The sequence below is a fragment of the Triticum aestivum genome, chromosome 6D, assembly GCF_018294505.1.
Source record: "Triticum aestivum cultivar Chinese Spring chromosome 6D, IWGSC CS RefSeq v2.1, whole genome shotgun sequence".
NCBI classification, from domain to species: Eukaryota; Viridiplantae; Streptophyta; class Magnoliopsida; order Poales; family Poaceae; genus Triticum; species Triticum aestivum.
The window spans coordinates 411,100,563-411,115,626 of record NC_057811.1 but is presented as its reverse complement, the minus strand read 5'-3'; positions in this window follow the sequence as shown (position 1 = coordinate 411,115,626).

The following is a 15,064-nucleotide window of genomic DNA, read 5'->3' as shown; positions in this document are numbered from 1 at the left end:
GCTGCTAGAGAACACTGGCGGATTCAGCCTTAGGAAGCGGCTCAAGTTGTCAACAGGGGGTGGTGGCGGTGGATTGTTGTTGTTGTTGTTGTTGTTGTTGTTGTTGTTGTTGTTGTTGTTGTTGTTGTTGTTGTTGTTGTTGTTGTTGTTGTTGTTCTGGTTCTGGATGAGCATCTGCATCAGGGCATTCTGCTGCTGGATCAGCTGGGTGAGCTCCGGCGGAAAGTTGAAACCGGGGTCACGTCTTGGAGGCATCTGATGTTTTGGAGTGGATGAGAAATTAGAATAGAACAAGGGTCTAATGAGAAAATAGCACTACCCATATGAATGCACAATCATAATCACACCAATCATTTATTCATTCATCTCAAACAAGGTTCCATCTCAGATTACAAAATCTCACGACTAATCGAAAATAACGGCCTAACTGATCAATGAAAAAAAAAATAACATGGTGGTCGACTAAATGTCTTCGTCAATTATCCTTGCGTCCTCCGGTGCGGCGTCCTCTGGTGCGGCGTCTCCTCTTGCGGCTTCCTTCGGTGGAGCTCTCTTCATAATCCTGGTCATTGCTCACGAGGGGTCCATCATCTCCACTCAGAAAACGGTCTTCTCCCAGGTCCATCTTCTCCTCCAGTGTGGCAATATATTTATCCCAGTCCTCGATTCTATCCATAAAATCCTTGACTTCTTCTTAATGTTCAAGGAAGTCTGCGCGTGCTTTCTCCTCCAATTCCAGTTCACGGAACAACAACCTCCTGTGTACCTTCGAGTTTCGGCGCGTCTGGATTTCCCGGTTCCTGATGAGACTCTCCAAGTCTTGGACATATGAAAGAATGGAGTCGTCCTCTACGGTACGGATGATATCTCTATTCCTAGCTCTGCGAGAAATCATGGCGAGGTCTCATGGGTCGAGCTCGGCCATGTACTCTTCTCGGAGATGTCCAAGTGCACGATAAATTGCCATGTCTCTTCCGAGGATCCAAGTGAAATCGGTAAACTCAAAGTCAATGGGCTCTGAGTGTCCTCCGAAGGTCCTACCTGGAATGTGCACCTTAATCCTGTAGTGGGTATCCGTCGGAAGTGCATTGGTAGGCTTCCCGGTGATTGAGGGCAGAGCAATCTTCAGCTTCTTCACGATCCGAACCAGCTTCTTGCCGAGAAGCATCGTCTCATCTGGCTGGCAAAACTCCGGTAGCAGAACTGGGGTGAACTCAGCGGCCATCTAGAATGTTGAAAATCAGAGAGAAGTCAGAAATGAACAGGGGAGAATTACGGAATGATAAGGACATAAAATAAAATAGTCTCTTCCTATGGCTTTCCGATCCTAGGGGTTACGTCCTACGGTCAGCGTGTGCTCTGAATACCATCTCTGTAGCGACCCGACCCGAAATCGGTCAAGTCTCTGTGTAGCTGTACCATCCCAAGATCATGCTGGCACACACAATACATTGATGCAAAGATTCAAAGTTCAATCACACCTGAATTTATTACACGATTCTCATATCGAGTCTTTATTACAAGATAATAAATTCGGCCGAAGGCCAACTCATGAGAAATAAACTAAATCAAGCTGCGGAAGCGTAGACGAGTAGCGAGTCCATCCGACTCCATAGGGCAATCGCCAAGCGTGGATCGTAGCCTCACTTCTGGTCGGAAAACTCCTCTGCAACATAAGACATTGCAGCCGTGTAGGTCAGCATTTTTGAATATGTCGGCAAGTCATGAAGAGAGAACAACAATAAAATTACTAATACTATATGCAATTTGGCTGTGGGGCTCTAAGTTTCATTGTTTTGCGAAAAAGCCAGTTTTTTCCTACAACAAGGACTAGTTTGCAATTACTACAAAATGTTGGTAGTTATCAACCAATGTCTCATTCCCAATTATTAAATAACCCCCTCAATTAATTTATTAAGTTCAGTGTTGAGATATCCGAAATACTCCAATCCCAGAGGCTCATTTGTCCGTAACCGGGGACACGGCTAATCGATTAGGTTGTTAATCTGCAGAGTCTTGTGCACTTTACCCGCAAGAATCGTTCCCTCCTTTATGTCCTCGCACTTCTTGGTGTTTGAATACGGGACGAACGAAATAGGGTCTTCCTAGAGTTTCTCTGGGCCACTGCCGGTGCCCATCCAATCCTACCGTTCTTCTACATCTCGTAGCACCGTCCGGTCAGAGTCACGCCTAGGGTCAACCCAGCCAGAGCCCATAATGGCTTGCGGCTGCACAGGTAAGCTTCCGGTCAAGGTGTATCCATCCGTCTCTTCGTGGCTGGGTGAAGCTTTCCGCAAGATGTCATGGCGCTTCTCCATGCATCCCGGCCATCCGCTGGTTTCTCCAGGGTGCCCGTCAACCGTCCTCCACCCAGTAGTGAATTTTGAAGTCCATCTTGAGCTTGACGTCATGGGGTTGTCATCATCTTGACTCTCGCATCTCCCTTATGAATCACTCAACCAACCCCGTCTACTAAAGCATAGCAATCAACTACATCGTCCCGGGCATCGGCAACAAGGGATAAGGGCTCATCCTACCTCATGATACTACTCAAGAACATAACTTAACAAAATTCTCCTACTGCATGCATGGTGGGGAGGTATAACTCTAATGCAATAAAATCATAGGTATTGTAAAAACATGATCAAATGACTTGCCTGGCTGACGGTCTTCGAAAGCTAGCGACTCGTAATAGCAGGCTTCGCACTCCGGGAATTCTACCGAGTCAAACAATAGCACAAATAAGTATAGCACAATATAACATAACAGCAAGTTGAAGTAAAACACCCAAGCACTCAAACCAAAACCAAAGAAAAACTCGGAGAAAGCAAATCAAGGTTTTCATCATATCAAGCAACAACTAAGAAATAGTTTTACACAACTAAAACTTTTCTTAACAGAACCTAAGCATTGGTTTTGCTAAATAACAGAAGGGAAAACATCATACAAACTAGTAGCAAAAAGAATCACATCAAAAGCTATTATAGAACTCCAATTATGCCTAAAACAATCCTAGCAAAGAAAATAAAATAAATTTTTTTATTCTACCGTAAATAAAACTTCCTCCTCTGTAGCTACAGAAACTAATCTAAAATAAACTATAACATAATAAAAATAATATTATTTACTAACTAGAACAGTAGGAAAACAGTAGCTAGCTAAATAAACAAGAAAAACTTGATTTCGACATAAAACTAATTGTTTATTAAATCTAAAATACCCAAACAAGTTCCTACTGCTAGGCATGGTCAAAACTAAGCAGTACCAAAAAGAATCACTAAAAAATAATAATCCTAACTCAATTTATGGCAGAAAACTAATCTTTCTAAATCTAATATAAAACTATTTCTAATAATTTAAACATGGCTAAACATATTTTCTACAGAAACTACAACAAATTTGCAAACTAGCAAAAAAAGAATCAACTAAAAATATTAAAAAACCTAAGAGAAACAAATTTTACAAGATTGGAACTTTTCTGTTTTTAAAACAGAACGTAAATAAAAGAAAAAAAACTAATGGGCGCTATTGGGCTCGGGGTGGTGCGATCTGAAACTAAGCCGCGCCCGGTCGTTAACTAGCATACGCGTACAGTGTATAACTAAAAGAAACCAGTGAACCGGATTAAATCTAAACCTAAAAAAACCGTACACTAAAACCAATAAAAAAACGAGTTACTAAACCGATCTAACGGTTCGATCTAAAAGAAAAAAAAATAGAGGAGCGCTCGCTTACAGCGACGTTCACGACGTACACAGGCGACGGAGCGGCGGTCAGCGTCGAACGGGGCGGCGATTCCGGCGGTCGCGGGCGTCGGTGGAGTGGCTGAACGGATGCGGTGAAGCGAGGGCGTCACGGGGGTGGTGGATTCGCGCTTGGCGATGACGGAAACGAGGAGGGCGATGGTGACAGCGGTGGGCGCTCTGTAGCTCCGGTGGTCGACGTACGAGCTCGGTTTACCCCCTGTAGTTGACAAGAGAGGGAAAAAACATGTCAAGTGAGTGCGCCTGGGCGACGGCAGTGCGTGGATGGAAGGAGGGGTCGAAGGGGTGCTCACCGGCGTCGGGTGCGGCGATGAACGGCGGCGAACAGAACGAGATCGGGATGGAGATGGCGGCGGCTGTGGAGGGTTTTAGAGAGGGTTTTCGAAGGGGATCGCGAGAGGACGGGTAGGGCTACTTATAGGACGTGTTACTTGGGCGAGGGGAAGAATTTTAGCTAGGGTTTGGCGAGGGCGCGGACGCAGCCGTGCGCGAGGCGGCGAGCCAGATACGCGGTGCAGGTTGTTCGCGAGGAAGGAGATAATGCGGTGGGGTCCAGCGGTCAGAGGAGAAAAAGAAGATAAAGAAAGAGAAAAAGAAAAGAAAGAAAGAAAGAGATAGTTACGTGAGGGAGGGAGTTACGTGAGATCTCCCTCACGAGCGTGCGTGGGGAGCGGCGCTGGTTGGCGGCCTGCGCGGGCGACTGGGCTTTGCTCTTTTTTGAATTAGAGAGAAGGGAAAATATAGAAAAATATATATTATTTTTATATAGGACATATATATATATCGAAATTCTCAGGGGAATTAATCCTACAACGTGGACATTTTTTCAGAGGTAAAACAGGAACTAAAATAAAACACTTTTTGCAAATTCCAAATAAAATCAAATTTGAATTCAAACTTTTTTGGCAATATTTTATTCTGACATTTTTCTTTGGAGTGTCATGTTTACTCCTCTCATACTTTTGCTCAAGTATTAGTCAGGTATTTTTTGAAATAAATTTCAATGCCAAATCAAGTTCAAATTCACAAAAAGAAACTCAACTGCCTCTGAAATTTCCAAATGCCACTCAATTCAACAAAATGCATAGATGCTTAGCTATAATTGTAAAACATTCCAAATGAGAAATTTGGGATGTTACAATGCAGGGGAAGTACACCTGCGTAGTGGCCTAGTGGGTACTCTCGGTGCTCTATTCAGCCGCTCCTCTCACGTAGCTGGCCTACTCAGCCGCTCCTCTCACGCACACACTAGCAGCCTGTTTATCAGCGACGGTTACTGCGGGGGCAGAACATTTGAGTTATTTGATACAGCGAGACTAGGCTTTTCGCTTCCATTTGTGGAGGTGTAATGGATCTCGTCGAACTTTCCGCTTTGGAGGAGAAGCTTCTTCTATGGCTATGGCCAAAGTTCACGTGGCTAGGTTGTCCAGTGCACCCAGATTGTGGGGCCGCACATCCGTTTGACTTCAAAACTCAAACTACCCGTGTAAAATATTGGCTCGCAACGAAGTGTAGTAGTACTATTTAAAAAAAATGCCGCCGTGCGTTCGGCCGGGATCGAACCCACAAAACGAGGTATACACTCCTGCGACCACTAATAGTACTCGCTGGAGTACAACGCAACCTAGAATCGCCTTTTGTCGCTAGTAGTACGTACATTGTTCCTTACAAGAAACCCCTAAGAGCATGGTTAATAGTATAGCCAGCTGCTGGCTATAAGCCACTGCCATGTTATCTACAACCCATCTTATAGCCAACATGTACAATAATAGATCAAAAAAGTGTACTACTTTTTTATTATGTGGCCTACTTCTCATTCTCACAAAGTGCCTAGGAGCACGTGCTAGAGCTGGCTCTTCACGAAGAGCCCGCTTACCTTCTCTCTCCTCTTCTCTTTCCTCCAACTAAGCAGAAATATACTAGTTTATTTCTTATAGCCCGCTGACTCAGCTCTATTGTACTTGCTCTAATAATGCAAGAAACCACTAAAATGCCAAGAAACTACTACCACTTGCATACGTGGCAGACTTAAGATAAGACTACCTTATCAACCATTATACATGCTCTTACCAACAAAAATCCTCGAGTGACCTCCTACCTCCGGCCCGTCCACCTAGTCATCCTCGGCCATGGGACGTAGATACCGCCGCCGGCAGAAGGCGAGGTCAAAACCGCCGGCGGTGCGGAGCCCATGTTGCGGCAGCCCGGATTCCAGCTCCGTCCGGCGCTCGCGGCTGCTAGCTAGCCAAGATAGCTCCATCCAGCTGCTTGTCTGCAAGGTTTGCTAGCTAGATTGGCACGGCAGCGCGGCGGCTTGCTCGCGCGCGCCGCGCTAAGGCTAGCCATCTGGCTCGAGCGAAGGCCAGCGCGGCGGCTTGCTCGCTCGTGAGTCACGCTCGGGCCAGCCTGCCAACCCGTGCGGAGGCCAGCGCGGCGTTCGGCCCGTCCGGCGGAGCGGCGGCCAACTCGCTCATCACCGGCGCCACCGACGAACACGCATCAGTACTGTTTGAAGTAATGTTCAGGAAAAATAATGATTTGAGGGGGAATAACAGGATAGAAGGTCAGATGTGGGTCCCTCGTGTCAACGGTCAAACAAAATGTGTTGGTTTAAGCTGCCTCGTCAGCACGGACGTGTGGGCCAACCCTGTCATAAATGGGTTTAAACGAACCTAATCGGTAGGAGTACTAGGTAGTTTTTGGCGTGGATTAAGAAATTTTGGGTATGTTTTTGCTATTTTTTGTACAATAGATTCTTCCTAGGGCTGGTTGAAAGTGGTAGTTTTTTGTTAAATACTCTACATATTGTAAGTAGGAGTGAAAGTTAAGCTTTGGAAGCCAATAAGCAAGGCTAGTTACATAGTGCATATGTGTACATGATTGAAAGTAAATATCAACCATGAGTGACTAATATCTTGATGGAAAACTCGAAACTATGGAATACTAGGAAAAAATGCATGGTTGGAAATACTAGCAATGTTCATGTCCGTTGCAACGAATCATAATTAGAATAATACTTATTCACAAACTTGGTACAAAACACTCTAATTTTGATATACATATGTCACTAGAGATATATTATGTTTCAATTAGAATATATTCCTTGGGCTGTTTTGGTGAGGTCAGGGAGGGATGTGGTTGGTTTTAAGATACTAATTATGGGTTTTTCTGCAAATTGGTAGACAAGTGGGATGTTGGTGAGAAAAGGCAACAACTTACCTCACAATCGTTAGATGTAGATCTAATGGTCAGAAACGACGGATGGCAGACACACCAGCATCACCAACTTAGTCTTGTGTAGGAGTACTAGCAAGATCCGTGCATTGCACGGAACATCAAGATGCATTTTTTTATAAAACACTTGTTGTGATTGACCCTTGCGGGAGTAATCCCATGTGTAAAAACTAATGATATCTCGAGAAATATGAGATAAGGTGAAGAGGAGTGGGGTGTGGTGGTGGTTGGTGGTCGGACTGAGCGGAGGCATGGGGATTGACGACGCCGGCAGCGGCCACCAGGCCAGTTTGTTCCAGAGGCTTCCTTTCTTAATTGCTCAACAATGAGGTTTGTTGGAGATAAGGATGAACGAGGGAAGGCCTTGTCTGCAAATGTGGAGAGGGGTGCGGGTATCTTTTAGTTTAATTTCCATCCGTCAGATATAGATCGGACGGTCTATATTGCAAGATGGCACACGTACCATCATCACCAACTCGGTTTTTTATAAGAGAAGAAATATAAGTATGGAGATACAAACGTATTATCGATACTTGCTTCCGTAAACTAGCATCTACATTCTATTCAACGCCTCGGCATGTGGGGCCTTAGCACAATGACTTCTCGACTGTGTAAAACAAAGATTTTCCCGTCGCCGGCAAGGAGGGGGTGACGACGGCGCGCTTTTTGGCTTGCTCTAGTCCTAGTAGTCATACTAGGTGGTCTAAGCACGTGTAGATTTATTCTTTTTCACGTCTCGTGTTCGCCGTACTGCCACGACTGTTGATGAATAGACGGTAAGTTATTCACGGGGAAACCCTTGTTGAGCGTGTTTGCGAGAGAGAGAGAGAGTGTGCGTGTGTGATATGTTAGAGACTGAGGCAATGATAACAGATTCTTTGTGTCTATGTGTGTGGAGGATAGAGAGAGACATGTACATGGGGCTTTGTGTTGTGTAACGTGGAGACACATATACATAATTAGAGAGTGAGTGTGTGAGATACACATGCGGACATGAGGAGAGATGAGGATCCAGATAAATGGGTGTTTGTGCGTGTCTGTGTGTGTTTGTGCACGCGTTTGTGTGTGAGAGGGAGAGAGTGTATGTGGAGTAGAGAGACCACTGATGATGTAAACCTAGTATAAGGGAAGGGGGAATGGTGTGACATGTGTAGTAGCGAGATAGCACGGGTGCGGGCGGGGGGAGCAGACTATTTGGAAGAGACATCGAGTGTGTGTGTGGGAGAGGGGTGTGAGAGCGAGAGAAAGAGAGAGCTAGCGACGGAGAGAGAGAGAGAGAGAGAGAGAGAGAGAGAGAGAGAGGAAGAGAGGGGGCGAGAGGGGTCGTTTGTGTCCATAAATGGCGTATAGATAGGGAGACAATGTTGATGTTGTCCGAAATTGGCCTATGAACGGAGACGCAAGGGAAGCGAGTCATCGTGTGTGTGATAGGGACTTCATGAGAGATCTAGAATAGATGGTGTAGAGAACAATGTGCGAAATCGAGAACGATTATACATTAGGGAGCTATGCAAAGAGTCACGACATATATGTATACAGGGAAGGAGCTGGGGCGGGTCCGCATGTGGGAGAGATAGAAAGAGGAGAGTGGTGCACAAGGAGACAAAGTGTGCTTGTTTGCAGTGGGGGTGGTGTGTGAGGTGAGTGCGCGAGAACCACATAACTAGGGAGATAGACGTTTGGGGGCGACGTTTTGTGTGTATGGGAAATATACACTCTACATAGTGCGTGTGCTTGGGTAAGAGAGATAGCGGGAGACCTAGAGAGTGAGGGAAGAGATGTGTGCATGCCGACCCGAGAGACAAAGTGATAGAGACCTATGTTGGGGTCCGGACTTTACAAGAGAGAGGGGTGTTAATGTGCTCGTGTGTTGGTGTTTGGGGGAGAGAACGACTTCTCTATGTGTGTGTGTGTGGTGGTGGGGGGGGGGGTTGACTTCAGATAAAGAGTGAGGTGTCTATATTTGAGGGACTTTAGCGTAATTGAGATATTGTGCACTCATGGTTGATCAATTTGTTTCACAGTTTGTACTATGAGATAACGATACTTTTGAACATGCGTGATATACCTTGATGTACCAGAATTACAAACCTAAGATTGGAATTTTGGAATTCGACTCCATCATTAGCTTTTGTAATTCATTTAAACGGAGGTACATTTTTTAAGCCGGGATTTCGTGATTTCAAATTCATATATCAAACCTAGAGATATACACATACGGGCATGTTCAAACTTTATAATCATCCACTTTATTCATACACATACACATTTTTGCTTTTGTCATCATATTTAGGATAAACACATTTGGAATTTCATTTGAATTGGACCGTATGATGGTATTTGCTTGTAGTAGCTCAATGATCCATATTTGAATTGAATGGACAATCTAAGTTTCGAGTTGGAGACATTGATTTTCAAAACTTGCACATTTTTTTGCGTGCAAAACAAACAAATTGTCGGCCATGATATCATAGTCGGCCGTACGAGAGCAGAATACTTATAATTTTAGGCGCCAAAAGCTTTCAAACTTCCCGCTCACATCGAAATATCACGCGCCCGAAAGTTTAGCCCTGCGATATTCCTGTTTTACCCCTGCCACATGAACGGAAAAGGGCTGCTTTGGTAACTCCATTGTTTTCCCCTCTTTGCCCCCAACATTCTTCCCCAGAGCCCCTCCCCTTCCCCTCCCCGACCCCCCAACCACGGCAAGCCGCCGAATCTAGTCCTCCGCCGCAGCGGTGGACCTCACACCCCGCCGGATCTACCTTCCGCACCTTGGAACCCCCAACTGCCAACTCACCACTTCACCGGAGCCGCTTCAGCGACTGGCTTGTCCACCGCTCCAGATCTCCTTGACCGCCATCATGGTCCACCGCACCGGATCTGCTTAACCGGCGCCCTTGTCCACCACAGCGTAGGCCCTTCACTGACTCCCTCGTCCGCCCCTTCGCTGGCCCTTCATACAAGCCCTCGTCCGCCGCAACAGATCCGCCTCACCGAAAGCACTGTACAACGCGCCCACCGAAGCCTTCGTCCACTGCACCGGACCCGCTCCACGGACGCCATATTCAACTCCACCGGCCCTGCTTTACCGACGCCGCAGCCTCATCAGGTTATTTCGATTTGTACTCCTTCGGTTTTTCTCTTTATCGTGCAACTGTTCACTTACCACAGATGAGCTTTCTTGTATGTCGACAGGCGCCGCAACCGTAGCACCGGAGCCGCTTCAGCGACGGCGACAGCCGGCCCAAACTCAACCGCAACACGAGCACCATCGACGATCCTTAGCTATCAAGTATGACAACGATACCCATACGCCGCCGAGAATCAGGTACTATTATCCAACGGCCGGCGCCTACGTTCACTTTCCTAGCATAAGCACCGCACCTTTGAATTTCTTCAGGGCATCATTCAGTTTTTCATGAGACGCGTTATTCTGCTTGCACCTGTAGGGCCATACTTCTGGCAGTGAACATGTTACATGTGCTAAATTACATACCAGTGCACATATAGTTAATATGCTTTAGTTTTGTTCTGATGCCACCTGTTGGTTCCATCAGACTGCTTAATGTTCTCTATGCTTAATTACACATCAGCAAACTAGCATGTGGTTCCGCTGCTTTTTGTTCGTTTTACCCTACATTTTCTGATGCTAGCTATTACATCACTGCTCCGAGCCTCTGTTCATTACTTGTTTGTGTGTTCTTGATCTTCCCAAGTTGCATGACTAATTTGATGCTTCTATTAATTATGGAGCTGCCAACCCCATCAAGCAAAATATTTGTTCTTTTGGGGCTGGCACCTCGAACAAGCATAAAAATAGAGGGAAGCAGATATATTGTCGTGTATGCACACACCCTTCTTTCATTAGTTTAGATGAACCATTGATGATCAATTCGGACCAGTGCATGCGATTAAAATTAATTTTACCTAAATAGATGGTGCAGAATAAACTACAACAACTAGATTTGCAACCACGGGATGCTGACGATATCTTCAAAGAACATTGCAACAGCAGCTAGGCTTCACAGCAACATATGGTAAGCCAGTGTGTTTTAGTACATGTGAAATGTAATGCGAGTGGGCTGCTTTCTTGGCTTGTGCCCTCAACGTGTAATCCTACCGAATTACAAATAGTTCAGTTGTCTGCTTTGCTGTATTGCTTGATTCGAATGCTTATTTGTTGTTACGCTATACCTGAGTTGGCCAATATGTCAGCAGTGCCTGCTGTACTATCGTAAAGAAATGCATGCCTATTTCATTTGAGTCCTTAACTTTTCCTCTCAACTTCATCACAAGACTGTCTTCGTAGTTTATATGAGGCCACACTGTTAAGTGCTTTCTCAGATTATTTCAACTGCTTAGATGCCTTGGCAACTTAAATATAGCGGTTGTACACTCCCTTTCAACTAGGGATGTCAACTGGGTCCCGTTTAATCCCGATTAAAGTCCACTAGTGGTATGATAGTTCAAAAGAGTTTTTGTTTTTTGAGGAAAATGAACTAGGGAGGTAGCAAAAACTAACTAGATGGGACTGGCGGATGTCGTTTATTTGCCACTTACATCCCTAGTTTCATCTTACCATTTTAATTTCTTTTCGGCTGATGCTGCTTCGAACCATTTAAATATAGTTTGCCATGCTCGGCAATAATTCGTCCGTCGTTTACCATGTAAGCTTACTGCCTGGATCATACGATAACTATCTCTTACTGATGTCCAGCGGAAACCTTTCAGGATGCCGTTCACACTAGGACACAATGTACAACCCCAGAATCTATTTGTGGAAGCAGTGCGCCATCCATGTTACCAGATGGTAGCAGTTCAGAGGCAACACCGCCGGAGAGCAGTCTGAGCACAGATATTATAGTGCTTGAGGCTCTACTAGAGGCAGAAAGAGATGGTGTGGCTGCCATGAATGAGGTAATCTTTATCTTGAGGCTGGAAATTACGGAATTAGCGGCACGCATTATGCAAGCAACCCAAGAATTGGAGGAAGTAAGAATGTTGCATTTGAAGACGGAGGAGGTCCTGCTGTTTCTGCTATCTGAAGCCCAAGGTAATCCCGGTTCTTTTTTAGATACCAGTTGAAATTGTCATTAGATTATTGTACTTGCATGTTGTGTCATGTCTCTGAATGGATTATGTTGCAAGACCCCCTATGTTGTCCATGTGTTGTAATGATCCGAATTTTTTAGGCGAGGTAATCCTCAGTACTTGTATGATTGACATAAGGTGAACTGTTTTTCGTGTGAGCATATTGTATTGGATGAAATAACTGTTTGACTCAGAGTGTATCCAACCTACTGAATTCGAAGATCACGTCATTTCTAAATCATAATCATATATAAAGGTGGAATAAATCTTTGTTGTGGTTTTGAAGAAATAAATAACAAAACGTATAATTATCTGTGGATATTCGTAATCGAATACAAATTGGATTTGAATTTAGTTTGCCAGGTCCCAGGGCAAACGTGAATGCTAATTCTCCCAAGTTTTGAACGAAGCGGCTAAACACCCACTATAATTTGTGGGCTGCCCGAAGCAAGTGTTTGCGAGATGGAAATTACTGTCTACCCCTGACACTTGACATCCTTATCGACCGGATTTACACTGCTGTCGATAGGGGTAGACTAGTAACTTCAATCAGACGTGACACGACGGCCTCTGAGCCCATTCAGACACGGTGGGCGCCAAACGTGGGCGGCAAAACACATTTGATTCAAGCTCGTCCGAAAGACATGTGTCTCTTCCTCCATTTCCCCATTCATACACGGTGGGCGGCAAAACAAACTCTCCTCGTCCGAAATCGATGTAGGCTAATATTTTAAATAGGGGCAGATGTGTAACTTCCATCAGACGTGACACAACCGCCCTACCTGTAAGCCCCGTTCATACACCGTGGGCGCCAACCGTGGGCGGCAAAACACCCTCTCCTCGCCCGAAATAGTTACCGGCAAATATTTGGGAGATGCGATATTACCGTCCTATCCCCAACCGACGCGATGTCCGAAATTTTAAACGGGGGATAAGTTCGTAACTTTCCCCCATTTCAGAGAAGTGCGTCCCAAAGTTTGAGATCCCCCCTCCCCTCCATTTCCCCATTCATACACCATCGGCGGCACGACAACCTCCGCACTGCGGCCAGCCTCCTCCGTGCGCCACCCCATCCTCCACCTTGCCGGAGCTGCTACCCCTACCCTGTCGTCCACTGCAAGAGATGGACGTCTCTCATCCACGGCGTTGGACCAGCATCCTTTCATCGCCTCCTCTCGCTTCATCGGCGTCGTCGTCCACCTTGCCGTTGCCGCTCCTACGACCGCCTCGTCCACGGCAATAGGATATATCCCCCGACCCGGCCGTCTGCCGTCTAAAGTCTTCTTCCCCGCCACCGACAGCCATCGCACCCGCGGCACCCTCAACGTATCAGCATAGGCCTACACGGCGTCGCAAGAGAGGTGGTACTCTTCCATATGTGCTTAAGTTATTGATCTCACCCGGAAAATAGATCGTAATTTGTTTACTGTACTTTTCTTGTCCATACCAAATCGTAGTGGCTAGTTGAAAGCAAACATTGGTTGCGAAGTAGCTTTGTCCAGTTTGCACCTTCAGAGCCGCCATGGCACGGGCACTATACTCGTAAAGCTTATGGTTTCCCCCCTTTATATTCACTACCATCATCGTAGGTGCTTCGTGTCGTGCTAGCACTGCTCCTCAAGACCTCAACCCAAAGCTTACGTGTTGAAATACGAATCTGATATGATGCGCATATCACTAAAACAGAGAACATTTAATTGGTCACCTAATGTTCCTATATTCGTTTCAAAAAGCATGTGCGCCACCCACTGGTCCAGCTAGTTCCACTTTCCTGATTTTTCTCTTGATGCTTAGGTTTTTCCCTTTTTTATCTACTCTACTATGATCTGCGTAGGTGCTTTCTGTCGTACTAGCATTACTCCACCCTTCAAGCTAAACAACACAACACTCAGAATTTGAAAGCTTAGTTGTTCAAATATGATTGTGATATGATACTGATATTAGTTAACCGACACATTTAATTGGTTAGCTAAAGGTCCCACTTGAGTTTCCAAATGCATGTCGCGACATATAGAGAGACAGCATAATTGCATTTCTTTGCCACTTGTTGATCGTACTTTCCTGTCCATACCAAATCTTAGTTGTTATTTCAAAGCAAACATCGGTTGCTAACTACCCTTTGCGCGGTTTGCAGCTTCAGATCTGCCATCCCACTGCCACGGTCAACACTGTACTCATCATGCTTACGTTTTCCCCATTTTATGATGACCACAATCAGCCTACGTGGTTCGTGTCGTAATAGCACTGCTCCACCCATCGAGCTAAACAAGCTTAGTTGTACAAATTCATATCTGATATTATTGCTGATATTAGTAAAACTGAGAGATGTTTAATTGGTTAGCTAAATGTTCCTACTTTAGTTTCGAAATGCATGTGAGCCACATATGGAGAGACCGGAAAAAATAGTATTTATCTGTGCGCTCTGGTTCATCATGGGTGGCCAACCGACATTGTATTGAAAGACTTGTAATATCTTCAATCTGCTTGCTCTTCTGCTCTTCTTTAAGATGATACTCTTCTCTTGCGGTCGACTGGTCAGGTCGAGTTGTTCTCCCTTAGTATATTTTGAATCTGTCAGGTCAGGTCGACTTGTTCTTCTTTACTATATGTTGAAGCTATCATCTGCGAAGTGTCATCACTTCTGGAGCTCTCATATTTTGAGTAGTAGGCCACATTATATTAATGCACACAACAAATTACAGCATGCATGGCATCTTTTAAAAGAATTGCAGAGATAGCACAAAGGGGTTTACAGGGAGGCAGTATTGGATTAGAATCACTTCTGCATTACAAAGAAAATCTCACTTGTTTTTATGTTTTCATGCATGTCAGATATTGAACATTATCAAAATGAATATGAGAATGGGCGCACGAGAGGAATATTGCGGAACGATCCACTGGCTAACAAACTTGGCATGGTGGAGGATGGCCTATCTTATTCACCCATCAAGGTGCTTGCTCTAACTTTGCAA